Source organism: Salmo salar, chromosome 22, assembly GCF_965601325.2.
Source record: "Salmo salar chromosome 22, fSalSal1, whole genome shotgun sequence".
NCBI lineage: Eukaryota > Metazoa > Chordata > Actinopteri > Salmoniformes > Salmonidae > Salmo > Salmo salar.
The window spans coordinates 62,078,601-62,095,347 of record NC_138312.1 but is presented as its reverse complement, the minus strand read 5'-3'; positions in this window follow the sequence as shown (position 1 = coordinate 62,095,347).

Below are 16,747 nucleotides of genomic sequence, written 5' to 3'. Positions count from 1 at the left end.
GACGTTTGAAAAGGGAAACTTAAACAGATATTAGCTTTGACTCTGTCTTAGATCAGGTGTTAAACAGATATTAGCTTTGACTCTGTCGTAGATCAGGTGTTAAACAGATATTAGCTTTGACTCTGTCGTAGATCAGGTGTTAAACCGATATTAGCTTTGACTCTGTCTTAGATCAGGTGTTAAACAGATATTAGCTTTGACTCTGTCGTAGATCAGGTGTTAAACCGATATTAGCTTTGACTCTGTCTTAGATCAGGTGTTAAACAGATATTAGCTTTGACTCTGTCGTAGATCGGGTGCAAACTGCCCATCGGCGCTAACTGGTAATCGGTGAAAGTGCATAGTAAACTAAATCTGTCCGTTTTGTGTAGAAGTTGCCACAGTGTTTTGCGATCTTTCATTAGTTCAGTTGACTGGTTTATGATGCGCTTCTTCATCAGTTATTTTAAGTTAGACACGTTGTATTTTAGTGGCACAGTCAATCAAGGGTACTTCACAGGGACTGTTATCGGTTAAGTCCCAAACAGCACCCTATTCCCTTTACACTAGTATAGGGAATAGGGTCCCATTTGAGACTTGTCCTTCATGTTGGTTTAACCACTTAGTGTTTTTTTGTTTGTTGTTGTGCCAAACATGTCGTTGGTTCTCTCTTGCTGTCTTTTTTACAGTTACAGCACAAGCCGGGATGTTAGGCCACATGATACGATTCACTGTTCTGATTGGATAGCTGCCCCTTCATCCCGCCTCACTCTGGATTTAATTGGTGCATCGTTTTTGTTCCCAATTTCACCATCCAAGGAAGTTGTAACAAAAAAAAATAAAAAAAATCAGGCCAAAACTACAAGTCTAATTTAATTAAGGAATTGGTTAAGTTGAAGGATTTTTTTGTCAGGTTTATCGTAAGGAAAAAGTGAGAGTTTGTTCAAATTGCTTGAATCATCATGTTGAAGCTCAAAATCAGGGCCGTTTTTATTTTTTTTAATGGATCATTTGTTGCCATATGTTGAAAATACGGTAAATATTACTGAATGGTTGTGTTCAAGCCAGGGACCAAACAGTCGTTGTGATTTCAGAAATACAATAAGAACAGATTGGTATGGCTGTAACATGTCTTTTTCGGACCTTATTATTTATTCTTGATTTCATTGTACCGGTCGGTATGAAATAAAATCATGAGATGAGCATAGTGGTCTTTTTTTTTATAAAGCCTAGTTTATGCGACGCAAAAACACAATTGGTTACTTTAAAATGGCAGACCTGAGTTTGCAGGGCTCCACATGTTTGCCGAAGAAGCCAGAATGGCTTTATGCAGGTTCTCAACCAACTATTTATTTTGTATCCTAACAGATGTGTCCAATTCTTGCAGTTTGTTGATTTGGAGTCTATTGGATAATTTTCTGAAATGGTTTAATAAAAATATCTTAAAGGATTAATTTAATTTTCCAGGAGGTGTTTGAATGAGATGTACCCAACGATGTGGTGTAGTCTGGACACCAATATTTCACTTTAAGCTTATTCGGATTGACGAAAATTGGAAGAGGGGCATCGGGACAGAATGTAAACATTTCAATTTACATTAGCGATGGAATATTCCGGGCCAAGAGAAGGTTTAGGTGATGTTGCTTCGTAGCTTAAATGTACTGTAAAAATCTACCATATTACACTTTTGATTTATGTAACAAAACCATATTACCCTCTTGAAAATTGCATCAATTCACATGCAGACATTTTGAAATGCTTTCTTTTTTTCATCCATACACTAAGTTATAGCTATAAGATGGCTGAAGTGGCACGGCTACTAGATGGCTAACGTTAGCTAATAACATTTTCTTCAAGTAACTTCAGCGTAGCAAAAACGTACTTTAACCCCTTCGTACAAATATAAAAATACAGTAACGTTATCATGCAGTGTTATTCATATTATACAGAGCTAGGTAGCAAGCTAAACAAAATATTCTCCTCACATACGAATTTACTAGCTAGTTAGCTAATGTTAGCCAACATTAGCCCGTAGTTTGATTTGCATTTCGAGAGCAAACCATGCTTCATTTTATCAATATCATGCAAATCATTACACGGGGGGGGGGGGGGGGAAATCAAATTGCAATAAAATGCCATGTTCTGAGATTCCCTTAAAGCTACAATTTCAGGTAAAACTCAAAACAAGTCCCCTAATGTAAGGAAAATGCTTAGACATTTCAGTTGTTTCAAAAACATTGCTCTGCCATTACGGCTCAACGAGACAATTGTGTTTACACTGCCCTGCTTGGAAGGGCGGCAAGTGTCGTGGGCAACCTCCCAGAGGTAGCGGTCGAGACGTGACATATTTACAACTTTACGTTTCAGTAAAAAGCCAAGCAGAGACTATTTTTCTTAACATCTCTAGGCAATCTTAGTGCGAAGTGGCTGTTTCAGACTAATACATTTTTGTTAAATGTCAAATATTTTAAATACTTATTTAGTTATCCCAGTACAATGGAACCAATGAACTAGGCTTTGTCCCAAAACTAGATCCACAGAGCCTTCTGTGTTTTGATCTAGGTTTACTTAGCAGTCTAACACAACTGGTGAAATCAAGCTTAACTGGACCCTGGCAGGCTGGAGCTGTAGGCTGATAAGGCCCTGGGAGCAAATGGTGGAAATTGGCTGTGTTTACTGAGAGGGAACTGCCAAGGATAGGCAGTGGTCACGGGCCAGCCTCCATTTTCTCATTTAGCAGTGGTGTGTGTGTGTGGCCCAAATGGTACCCTATTCCCTAGGTAGTGCCCTACTTTAGACCCGGGGCCCTATTCCCTAGGTAGTGCCCTACTTTAGACCGGGGCCCTATTCCCTAGGTAGTGCACTACTTTAGACCGGGGCCCTATTCCCTAGGTAGTGCCCTGGTGTAATTTGGGTGCATCCAGTTTAATTAAGCTACTGTATTCCTATGGGTTTAAATTCTCACTAAAATCCTGTAGCTGGAGTCCAATGTAGATATCAGTGTAGCCTGATCATTGCAGTGACTGGTGGACTTGTTTTGACATTAAACACCCTTTTTTATAGCTGACTGCCCTGGTTTTGCCGTTCTCTTGTGCTGTATATAAAGTCCGATTTATTTTTTTTGTTTTGTGTGGTTATTTTCGTCCTTCCGTTGTCCCAGTTCACCGCACATAGAGTACCAACAACTGTGAAAATGTCATGCTGCCATTAAAAACAAGATGGTGGATAATAATAATAATAATCCAAACAGATTTTTGGGGAGATATTTCAGTCACATTTCTTTGTCTTGTTGCTAGAGGCTTTCGTCAGTATTTTGTTAACACTGGCTGTTAGAAATATTTGGCTGCAATGGCCTCGAAGACTTTTATTTTTAACCTTTTTGATTTTTTAAAATATCTAATTAAGCCAAAAATATTTGTCTTTTTGTTTACAATTTCATTGGTTTAATATGATTTTTTTATTTTTTTTTCTTCAACCCAGTAGTCAGTCGACAAAGATGATGAAACATTTTTAATCCATTCATATTAAACCATTTTCATGCTGCTCCCGCTATAACACTGCAGCTCGCCTCCCTCTCTGCTTTTCTTCCCTCTGTTCTGTGGGGGATGGGTGTGCTGCTTTGTGGAAGTGGAGCTGGGGGGGGTTGTTTTGCTCTGAGGAGGTGTTGGAGGCTGGGAAGTTGAGGTGGAATTCTCGGAAGTTGTTGAGAAAAATTCTATGTACTAACTGAAGTCAACAGGCTAGCCTGATCTTGATCTGTTGGTGCTTTTACCTACGCTATTATCATGAGATCAGAAACAAACTGATACCCAGGCTAAGAAACCAATTACTCCTCCCCCCCCTAAAATAGTCTATGCATGAGCACAACTTTCAACAAAAATACGTATTTTTTTGTTGTTGTAATTTTTAAGAATCTTTTTTTTCATAGGATCCCGTGTGGCTCAGTTGGTAAAGCATGGCGCTTGCAATGGGTTGTGGGTATGAGGAGAGAAAAAAAATCATAAAATGTAGGCGCTCACTACTGGAAGTCGCTGAGAATGAGAGAGTCTTCTAAATGACTAAAATGTCAAATCGGTTGGAGGCCGCTCCTGAGGAGGTGTTGGAGGGGGCGCTCCTGAGGAGGTGTTGGAGGAGGGCGCTCCTGAGGAGGTGTTGGAGGAGGGCGCTCCTGAGGAGGTGTTGGAGGAGGGCGCTCCTGAGGAGGTGTTGGAGGGGGCGCTCCTGAGGAGGTGTTGGAGGGGGCGCTCCTGAGGAGGTGTTGGAGGGGGCGCTCCTGAGGAGGTGTTGGAGGGGGCGCTCCTGAGGAGGTGTTGGAGGAGGGCGCTCCTGAGGAGGTGTTGGAGGAGGGCGCTCCTGAGGAGGTGTTGGAGGAGGGCGCTCCTGAGGAGGTGTTGGAGGAGGGCGCTCCTGAGGAGGTGTTGGAGGGGGCGCTCCTGAGGAGGTGTTGGAGGGGGCGCTCCTGAGGAGGTGTTGGAGGGGGCGCTCCTGAGGAGGTGTTGGAGGGGGCGCTCCTGAGGAGGTGTTGGAGGAGGGCGCTCCTGAGGAGGTGTTGGAGGAGGGCGCTCCTGAGGAGGTGTTGGAGGAGGGCGCTCCTGAGGAGGTGTTGGAGGAGGGCGCTCCTGAGGAGGTGTTGGAGGAGGGCGCTCCTGAGGAGGTGTTGGAGGAGGGCGCTCCTGAGGAGGTGTTGGAGGAGGGCGCTCCTGAGGAGGTGTTGGAGGGGGCGCTCCTGAGGAGGTGTTGGAGGGGGCGCTCCTGAGGAGGTGTTGGAGGGGGCGCTCCTGAGGAGGTGTTGGAGGGGGCGCTCCTGAGGAGGTGTTGGAGGAGGGCGCTCCTGAGGAGGTGTTGGAGGAGGGCGCTCCTGAGGAGGTGTTGGAGGAGGGCGCTCCTGAGGAGGTGTTGGAGGAGGGCGCTCCTGAGGAGGTGTTGGAGGAGGGCGCTCCTGAGGAGGTGTTGGAGGAGGGCGCTCCTGAGGAGGTGTTGGAGGAGGCGCTCCTGAGGAGGTGTTGGAGGAGGGCGCTCCTGAGGAGGTGTTGGAGGGGGCGCTCCTGAGGAGGTGTTGGAGGGGGCGCTCCTGAGGAGGTGTTGGAGGGGGCGCTCCTGAGGAGGTGTTGGAGGAGGGCGCTCCTGAGGAGGTGTTGGAGGAGGGCGCTCCTGAGGAGGTGTTGGAGGAGGGCGCTCCTGAGGAGGTGTTGGAGGAGGCGCTCCTGAGGAGGAGGTGTTGGAGGGGGCGCTCCTGAGGAGGTGTTGGAGGAGGGCGCTCCTGAGGAGGTGTTGGAGGAGGGCGCTCCTGAGGAGGTGTTGGAGGGGGCGCTCCTGAGGAGGTGTTGGAGGGGGCGCTCCTGAGGAGGTGTTGGAGGGGGCGCTCCTGAGGAGGTGTTGGAGGAGGGCGCTCCTGAGGAGGTGTTGGAGGAGGGCGCTCCTGAGGAGGTGTTGGAGGAGGGCGCTCCTGAGGAGGTGTTGGAGGAGGGCGCTCCTGAGGAGGTGTTGGAGGGGGCGCTCCTGAGGAGGTGTTGGAGGGGGCGCTCCTGAGGAGGTGTTGGAGGGGGCGCTCCTGAGGAGGTGTTGGAGGGGGCGCTCCTGAGGAGGTGTTGGAGGAGGGCGCTCCTGAGGAGGTGTTGGAGGAGGGCGCTCCTGAGGAGGTGTTGGAGGAGGGCGCTCCTGAGGAGGTGTTGGAGGAGGGCGCTCCTGAGGAGGTGTTGGAGGAGGGCGCTCCTGAGGAGGAGGTGTTGGAGGGGGCGCTCCTGAGGAGGAGGTGTTGGAGGGGGCGCTCCTGAGGAGGAGGTGTTGGAGGGGGCGCTCCTGAGGAGGAGGTGTTGGAGGGGGCGCTCCTGAGGAGGAGGTGTTGGAGGGGGCGCTCCTGAGGAGGAGGTGTTGGAGGGGGCGCTCCTGAGGAGGTGTTGTTGGAGGGGGCGCTCCTGAGGAGGAGGTGTTGGAGGGGGCGCTCCTGAGGAGGAGGTGTTGGAGGGGGCGCTCCTGAGGAGGAGGAGGTGTTGGAGGGGGCGCTCCTGAGGAGGAGGTGTTGTTGGAGGGGGCGCTCCTGAGGAGGAGGTGTTGGAGGAGGGCGCTCCTGAGGAGGAGGTGTTGGAGGAGGGCGCTCCTGAGGAGGTGTTGGAGGAGGGCGCTCCTGAGGAGGAGGTGTTGGAGGGGGCGCTCCTGAGGAGGAGGTGTTGGAGGGGGCGCTCCTGAGGAGGAGGTGTTGGAGGGGGCGCTCCTGAGGAGGAGGTGTTGGAGGGGGCGCTCCTGAGGAGGAGGTGTTGGAGGGGGCGCTCCTGAGGAGGTGTTGGAGGGGGCGCTCCTGAGGAGGGTGTTGGAGGAGGGCGCTCCTGAGGAGGAGGTGTTGGAGGGGGCGCTCCTGAGGAGGAGGTGTTGGAGGGGGCGCTCCTGAGGAGGAGGTGTTGGAGGAGGGCGCTCCTGAGGAGGAGGTGTTGGAGGGGGCGCTCCTGAGGAGGAGGTGTTGGAGGGGGCGCTCCTGAGGAGGTGTTGGAGGAGGGCGCTCCTGAGGAGGTGTTGGAGGAGGGCGCTCCTGAGGAGGTGTTGGAGGAGGGCGCTCCTGAGGAGGAGGTGTTGGAGGGGGCGCTCCTGAGGAGGTGTTGGAGGGGGCGCTCCTGAGCAGGAGGTGTTGGAGGGGGCGCTCCTGAGCAGGAGGTGTTGGAGGGGGCGCTCCTGAGCAGGAGGTGTTGGAGGGGGCGCTCCTGAGGAGGAGGTGTTGGAGGGGGCGCTCCTGAGGAGGAGGTGTTGGAGGAGGTGAAAGGGTAAGCTGAGGTGACATTCTAAAAATAGTTGTTCCACCAAATTCATAAAGTAAACAAGAAACAGACTGACCGTTTCCCAATACCCGTTTTTAGTCTAGTTTAATGGGTCCTGTAGAGGTAACAGTCTAACTGGCCGTGTCCCAGTACCATACTTGAGTCCTAAATAGCAGGCCGTTTTTGAGTATGTATGTATGTATGTATGTTTTTGTAAGAATGTGACTTTCGGAAATCGTGTATACTTTAAATGCCCGGATGTCTCACTCATTTTGGCTTTACATTATAGTTGCATTCGCTGCACAGTATTGAGGAAGATAAAACATTTAATTCACACCCACGTGTGTTTGACTGCAGCTGAGAATGAATGAATGAATGAATGGAATGAATGGCAGGGAACAAGCACATTCGATGACACCTTGATATTTGTTTGCTTACTGCATCCGTTTTTACTAAATGTTGTAAATTAGTATGTAGTACGACTAGTACACAGTGTGTAGTTTTAAGTAGGTAGTAGAAGAGACAGATTTCTGACACAGACACTATTTCCTAAGGCCCAGTATAAACACAGGGTATACAATGCAATTCACTCAAATTGTCATACAACGGCCTGATACAATGGAGAGTTTTGGGCTCCATTCTGTATCGGTGGAAGTTCATCCAGGCCTGTAGCCTTTTGGGGTCCTTAAGCGAGATTTGGTTGGAGGGGGGGCCCCCCCACCTCAGAGCAAAAACTTGTCAGTGGTTAGAGAAATTTGTTTTAAAGTTAATTTCCTGTAATTCTACACATTTTTTTGCAATGTGGTGGAGAGAAAGATTTTAACTTTTTTTAAAGCTAATTTCCTGCAATTCTACACATTTTGTAATGACATGCAATATATTATTATATCTGAGTGAAAATGACTAGCAAAATCAATGGGTGTCGGTATTCGGCCATAATTACTACAAGTTTAAATAACTGGCTAGACTAACTACCAATCTAAACATTGTTAGCTGACGTGGCGAATTGAGGAAAAACTGCTGATGCAGAAACCAAATTTTTGAATTTGCACCTTGTGTACTTTTTTACTATTCTAACTCTGAACAGTAAGTTTGAGACCCCGACTAAGATCCTAAATGTTTATGCATGGAACTGGCCCTGATTTTACACCGCTATAACAACATTTAAAGGTAATTTATGTTGCAGAGTTTACCGTGAATGAAGTCTCCACAAATGTGGGAACCTTTTTTTTATTTTTATTTATATTTTTTTAAATACATTTTAAATCGCACTATACTGAATTTCCACGCTCCAGATTGGCTAGAGCCCTTTGTGTTGACAACCATTGTGTGACGTCTTCAGTGTTTTGTCATTAACTTGTTTGTGTATTAAAAAAAAAAAAAAAACTATTGTAATAGATAACTAATCTGGTAAAATAACATTTTCTATAACAACATATTATTGAGTGTAGAATGAAGTCAGACATTTTAAAGTAACTTCTATGAATAAATGATTGTTATAGTATCAGAACTATACCATCAAATAATGACCCATATTCTGTACAAGGGATGCGTCGAATAAATATTTGAATACAGTGTCATATAAACATGGCATTGCAATAGTTAACATTTTAACATCAGTGTTTCTATGGATGATTGGGCCACAACCAATCAAAGCCCATTTATAGAGAGCAGCACAATGGACAGACCACAATGTGCCTTTTTTATTTTTTAACGCTGTTTTCACTGATGTTTACAGTAAACTCTGCAGATGCCTTAGGCCGGAATTCATCCGAGGCCACGTAATGTATTTTTTTGTATTTTTTTTAAAGGTAATTTCCAGTTGACCTGACATCTGCAGCGCTTACCTGTAATGACATCACCGCAAACACGGAAACGTTGCCTTTAAAAGACCCATTGTCTTTGGAAAGTAGTTGAGTTGGTTCTGCTGCTGCCAGTTCAGCCTCTGGTTCTGGTGAGTCCGAGAGAAAGAGAATGTTCAACTATAGAATCTAGAAGACAAGAAATCTATAGACATTTTAGAATCTATAGACTAAAAAAATACCTCATGTGGGATCATCTTTCCACTTGGTCATTTCTGAATAATATTTCTGTCCATTTTAGGGGGCCCCTTTTGGCTCAAGCGCACCCCCAGAGGCAGAAGGAAGTATAGCCTCTTTAACAAAGCATACAGGAGTTCAATACAGCGTCTTTAACCCTTTGACTTGTACGATCACATATTTGTGATCATTGTTGAGTCTTCCTTGCAGCGTAACATCGCAAATACAGCACCAGTCAAAAGTTTGGACACACCTACTCATTCCAGGGTTTTTCTTTATTTGTACTATTTTCTACATTGTAGAATAACAGTGAAGACATCAACTATGAAATAACACATATGGAATCATGTAGTAACCAAAAAAAGTGTTAAACAAATCTAAATATATTTTATATTTGAGATTCTTCAAAGTAGCCATCCTTTGCCTTGATGACAGCTTTGCAATACTCTTGGCATTCTCTCAACCAGCTTCATGAGGTAGTCACCTGGAATGCATTTCAATGAACAGGTGAATTTCATTCCTTAATGCGTTTGATCCAATCCGTTGTGACAAAGTATCTTTTTTTAAATGGGTGGATCAGCTTTAATGTAGATTGTTGCTTCCATCAATGTAATTGTCTGCATCACTTCCAATCCACCATATTTTTTGTGTAAAAAAAAATATATATATATATATATATATATATTTTTACCAGATATATATTTTTACCATATATGGTGGAGTCCACGCTATGACAGAGTCCACGCTGCCCTCTGGTAAAAAAAAATATATATATATTTATTTATTTATTTATTTATATATTTATTTATATATATATTTTTATATATTTATATATATTTTTTTTTATATATATATTTTTATATACATACACGAACGAACGAACGAACGAACGAACGAACGAACAGGCCCCCATTAACATCAACGGGGCTGTAGTGGAGTGGGTCGAGAATTTCAAGTTCCTCGGTGTCCACATCACCAACAAACTATCATGGTCCAAACATACCAAGACAGTTGTGAAGAGGACACAACAAAGTCTATTCCCCCTCAGGAGACTGAAAAGATTTGGCATGAGTCCCCAGATCCTCAAAAGGTTCTACAGCTGCACCATCGAGAGCATCCCGACCGGTTGCATCACCGCCTGGTATGGCAACTGCTCTGCCTCCGACCGCAAGGCACTACAAAGGGTAGTGCGAACGGCCCGATACATCACTGAGACCAAGCTTCCTGCCATCCAGGACCTCTATACCAGGCGGTGTCAGAGGAAGGCCCATAAAATTGTCAGACTCCAGTCACCCAAGTTATAGACTGTTCTCTCTGCTACCGCATGGCAAGCGGTACCGGAGGGCCAAGTCTAGGACCAAAAGGCTCCTCAACAGCTTCTACCCCCAAGCCATAAGACTGCTGAACAATTAATAAAATCGCCACCGGACAATTTACATTGACCCCCCCCCCCCCTCGCCCTTTTTTTTGTACACTACTGCTTTTCAATGTTTATTATCTATGCATAGTCACTTCACCCCGACCTACATGTACAAATAACCTCAACTAACCTGCACCCCCGCACATTGACTCTGTACCGGTACCCCCTGTATATAACCTCCACATTGACTCTGTACCGGTACCCCCTGTATATAGCCTCCACATTGACTCTGTACCGGTACCCCCTGTATATAGCCTCCACATTGACTCTGTACCGGTACCCCCTGTATATAGCCTCCACATTGACTCTGTACCGGTACCCCCTGTATATAGCCTCCACATTGACTCTGTACCGGTTCCCCCTGTATATAGCCTCCACATTGACTCTGTACCGGTACCCCCTGTATATAGCCTCCACATTGACTCTGTACCGGTACCCCCTGTATATAGCCTCCACATTGACTCTGTACCGGTACCCCCTGTATATAGCCTCCACATTGACTCTGTACCGGTACCCCCTGTATATAGCCTCCACATTGACTCTGTACCGGTACCCCCTGTATATAGCCTCCACATTGACTCTGTACCGGTACCCCCTGTATATAGCCTCCACATTGACTCTGTACCGGTACCCCCTGTATATAGCCTCCACATTGACTCTGTACCGGTACCCCCTGTATATAGCCTCCACATTGACTCTGTACTGGTACCCCCTGTATATAGCCTCCACATTGACTCTGTACCGGTACCCCCTGTATATAACCTCCACATTGACTCTGTACCGGTACCCCCTGTATATAGCCTCCACATTGACTCTGTACCGGTAGCCCCTGTATATAGCCTCCACATTGACTCTGTACCGGTACCCCCTGTATATAGCCTCCACATTGACTCTGTACCGGTACCCCCTGTATATAGTCTCCACATTGACTCTGTACCGTAATACCCTGTATATAGCCTCCACATTGACTCTGTACCGGTACCCCCTGTATATAGCCTCCACATTGACTCTGTACCGGTACCCCCTGTATATAGCCTCCACATTGACTCTGTACCGGTACCCCCTGTATATAGCCTCCACATTGACTCTGTACCGGTACCCCCTGTATATAGCCTCCACATTGACTCTGTACCGGTTCCCCCTGTATATAGCCTCCACATTGACTCTGTACCGGTACCCCCTGTATATAGCCTCCACATTGACTCTGTACCGGTACCCCCTGTATATAGCCTCCACATTGACTCTGTACCGGTACCCCCTGTATATAGCCTCCACATTGACTCTGTACCGGTACCCCCTGTATATAGCCTCCACATTGACTCTGTACCGGTACCCCCTGTATATAGCCTCCACATTGACTCTGTACCGGTACCCCCTGTATATAGCCTCCACATTGACTCTGTACCGGTACCCCCTGTATATAGCCTCCACATTGACTCTGTACCGGTACCCCCTGTATATAGCCTCCACATTGACTCTGTACTGGTACCCCCTGTATATAGCCTCCACATTGACTCTGTACCGGTACCCCCTGTATATAACCTCCACATTGACTCTGTACCGGTACCCCCTGTATATAGCCTCCACATTGACTCTGTACCGGTAGCCCCTGTATATAGCCTCCACATTGACTCTGTACCGGTACCCCCTGTATATAGCCTCCACATTGACTCTGTACCGGTACCCCCTGTATATAGTCTCCACATTGACTCTGTACCGTAATACCCTGTATATAGCCTCCACATTGACTCTGTACCGGTACCCCCTGTATATAGCCTCCACATTGACTCTGTACCGGTACCCCCTGTATATAGCCTCCACATTGACTCTGTACCGGTACCCCCTGTATATAGCCTCCACATTGATTCAGTACCGGTACCCCCTGTATATAGCCTCCACATTGACTCTGTACCGGTACCCCCTGTATATAGCCTCCACATTGACTCTGTACCGGTACCCCCTGTATATAGCCTCCACATTGACTCTGTACCGGTACACCCTGTATATAGCCTCCACATTGACTCTGTACTGGTACCCCCTGTATATAGCCTCCACATTGACTCTGTACCGGTACCCCCTGTATATAGCCTCCACATTGACTCTGTACCGGTACCCCCTGTATATAGCCTCCACATTGATTCAGTACCGGTACCCCCTGTATATAGCCTCCACATTGATTCAGTACCGGTACCCCCTGTATATAGCCACCACATTGACTCTGTACCGGTACCCCCTGTATATAGTCTCCACATTGACTCTGTACCGGTGCCTCCTGTATATAGCCTCCACATTGACTCTGTACCGGTACCCCCTGTATATAGCCTCCACATTGACTCTGTACCGGTACACCCTGTATATAGCCTCCACATTGACTCTGTACTGGTACCCCCTGTATATAGCCTCCACATTGACTCTGTACCGGTACCCCCTGTATATAGCCTCCATATTGACTCTGTACCGGTACCCCCTGTATATAGCCTCCACATTGACTCTGTACCGGTACCCCCTGTATATAGTCTCCACATTGACTCTGTACCGGTACCCCCTGTATATAGCCTCCACATTGACTCTGTACTGGTACCCCCTGTATATAGCCTCCACATTGACTCTGTACTGGTACCCCCTGTATATAGCCTCCACATTGACTCTGTACCGTAATACCCTGTATATAGCCTCCACATTGACTATGTACCGTAATACCCTGTATATAGCCTCCACATTGACTCTGTACCGGTACCTCCTGTATATAGCCTCCACATTGACTCTGTACCGGTACCCCCTGTATATAGCCTCCACATTGACTCTGTACCGGTACCCCCTGTATATAGCCTCCACATTGACTCTGTACCAGTACCCCCTGTATATAGCCTCCACATTGACTCTGTACCGGTACCCCCTGTATATAGCCTCCACATTGACTCTGTACTGGTACCCCCTGTATATAGCCTCCACATTGACTCTGTACTGGTACCCCCTGTATATAGCCTCCACATTGACTCTGTACCGTAATACCCTGTATATAGCCTCCACATTGACTATGTACCGTAATACCCTGTATATAGCCTCCACATTGACTCTGTACCGGTACCTCCTGTATATAGCCTCCACATTGACTCTGTACCGGTACCCCCTGTATAGAGCCTCGTTATTGTTATTTTATTGTGGTACTTTTTATTATTACTTTTTATTTTAGTCTACTTGGTAAATATTTTCTTAACTCTTCTTGAACTGCACTGTTGGTTAAGGGCTTGTAAGTAAGCAGTTCACAGTAAAGTCTACACTTGTGCTTAGGCTTCTACCTTCAGTTTATACATCTAATACACATTTTACAGACACAGTCTATTTTACAACAGTTATATTTTGTTTGTTTTTAGTCCTTCCTCTATTTCTGATGTCCATCCAGTTTGATTTCTATTTGTAACTGTGCTATTTCACAAAAGTTCTGAACCTATATACATTTTACAGGCCCAGTATATTTTACATTGTTTATCTTGTTATTAATCCCACACTTCAGCTCCATTCAACTCCCTCCCATCTATCTCTGAACACCATCCATATTGGATTTCTATTTGCCATATGTTTTTCAACTGTGCTGTGATGCTTCACAAAAGTACTGAACATTTCTATTCTCATAGTTTCTACAGATTGTAAATTAGAAACATTTTGCTAAAATAATTATTATATTATTGATCGTTTTGACTATGACTTTTCAGATCACCCAGTATTGTTATCTGCAGCGTTAGCTCCAGGTAAAATGTTGCTATTCTTCAGCCATTCCTGGACCTGTGACCAAAAACGAGCCACATACATGGGAAGATTATATCCCCCATATATACACTACCATTCAACAGTTTGGGGTCACTTAGAAATGTCCTTGTTTATGAAAGAAATGCAACAAAAAAAAGTCAATTAAAATAACATATAATTGATCATAAATATTGTGTAGACCTTGTTACTCTTGTAAATGACTATTGTTGCTGGAGGCCAGGATCCCGGAGTCGCCTCTTCACTGTTGACGTTGAGACTGGGGTTTTGCGGGTACTATTTAATGAAGCTGCCAGTTGAGGACTTGTGAGACATCTGTTTCTCAAACTAGACACTAATGTACTTGTCCTCTTGCTCAGTTGTGCACCGGGGCCTCCCACTACTCTTTCTATTCTGGTTAGAGCCAGTTTGTGCTGTTCTGTGAAGGGAGTAGTTCGCAGCGTTGTACGAGATCTTCAGTTTCTTGGCAATTTCTCGCATGGAATAGCCTTAATTTCTCAGAACGAATAGACTGATGAGTTTCAGAAGAAAGGTCTTTGTTTCTGGCCATTTTCAGCCTGTAATCGAACCCACAAATGCTGATGCTCCAGATACTCAACTAGTCTAAAGAAGGCCAGTTTTATTGCTTCTTTAATCAGTACAACAGTTTTCAGCTGCGCTAACATAATTGCAAAAAGGGTTTTCTAATGCTCAATTAGCCTTTTAAAATGATAAACTTGGATTAGCTAACGCAACGATGCCATTGGAACACAGGAGTGATGGTTGCTGATAACGGACCTCTGTAGATATTCCATTAAAAATCTGCCGTTTCCAGCTACAATAGTCATTTACAACATTTAACAATGTCTACACTGTATTTATGATCAATTTGATGTTATTTTAATGGACACAAAATGTGCTTTTGAAAAACAAGGACATTTCTAAGTGACCTCCAAACTTTTGAACGGTAATATATGTTTGGAAACGTACCATTTGGCCCCCCCATTATTCCACCCGCTAAAACCCCTCCTCATCCCGAGATGGGTTGTCATCCCAATGCCCGGCATGACCCCCGGATCCCATGGCCCCGGAGAGACCGGGACCCATCCTTTCGAAAAGAGCACACAGAGCCACCCATAGAACAGAAGCAGATAAACCTCTAAATGCATTTCCATCGCCCTCACCTCAATTTGTATTATATATATATATATATAGCCATAAAAAAAATATATTAAAAAAATTCTGTTTTATCTTATTTTCTATAATTAGCTATTAATATTTGTAGTAATGTAGGCAGTATATGCAGAGGATTTTTACCTCTCACCAGTCTCACTATTACCGAAATTACATTATGGCAAGCAATTATTATTATTTTAGGAAGCAATTATTGTGATTCATCCTATATTGTCCCTAACATCTTCTACTACCTCGCAACAGATGTGGGATACATACACACTCAACACCTTTCCCCCACAACAACCATAGACTCAGATTCTCAACAGTTGCACCATCTCAGAGCCCAACTCAAAAAAGGTCTTGATTTACGAATGCATATACAGTTGCAGCTGAATGAGAAGGCCTGCAAGACCGTGCAGTTGCAAAAACCATCAAGCGCTATGATGAAACTGGCTCTCATGAGGACCGCCACAGGAACGGAAGACTCAGAGTTACCTCTGCTGCAGAGGATAAGTTCATTAGAGTTACCAGCCTCAGGAAATTGCAGCCCAACTGAATGCGTCACATAGTTGAAGTAACAGACAAATCTCAACATCAACTGTTCAGAGGAGACTGTGTGAATCAGGCCTTCATGGTCGAATTGCTGCAAATAAACCACTAGTAGAGGACACCAATAAGAAGAGACTTGCTTGGGCCAAGAAACACGAGCAATGGACATTAGATCGGTGGAAATCTGTCCTTTTGGTCAGATGAGTCCAAATTTGAGATTTCTGGTTCAAACCACCGTGTCTTTGTGAGACGCAGAGTAGGTGAACGGATGATCTCCGCATGTGCGGTTCCCACCGTGAAGCATGGAGGAGGAGGTGTGATGGTGTGGGGGTGCTTTGCTGGTGGCACCGTCAGTGATTTTATTTAGAATTCAAGACACACTTAACCAGAATTGATATCACAGTATTCTGCAGCTATACGCCATCCCATCTCCAGGCTGTGTAAGGGCTATTTGACCAAGAAGGAGAGTGATGGAGTGCTGCATCAGATGACCTGGCCTCCACAATCATCCAAACTCAACCCAATTGAGATGGTTTGGGATAAGTTGGACCGTAGAGTGAAGGAAAAGCAGCCAACAAGTGCTCAGCATATGTGCAAACTCCTTCAAGACTGTTGGAAAAGCATTCCAGGTGATGCTGGTTCAGAGAATGCCAAGAGTTTCCAAAGCTGTCAAGGCAAAGGGTGGCTACTTGGAAGAAACTAAAATATATTGGTTTTTTTTGTTGGTTACTATGTGATTCCATATGTGTTATTTCAGATTTTGACATCTTCACCTATTATTCTACGATGTAGAATCATGGCTAGCGTGAAGGTTGCTGACTTTTTCTGTGGCTAAACCAACTAGGCTCGTAATACAAAAGGCATACAAGTTTGTTATTAAGGCACATGAAAGTTCACATGTTCCAGAAGGCATTTTAAGTTTCCTTTCAAATGGCTCTCCTTTGACGTAGTGATGCGCTAGTTTCCTGAAATGAGTCACACGTGTGATCGGAACATATAATGATGCATAAACATGGCTGAACAGCATTGTTGTCTGAAAAGTACCTTCACAATGTTTTGTACTGATGGGGGAAATAAAGGTCTTCACAAATGTA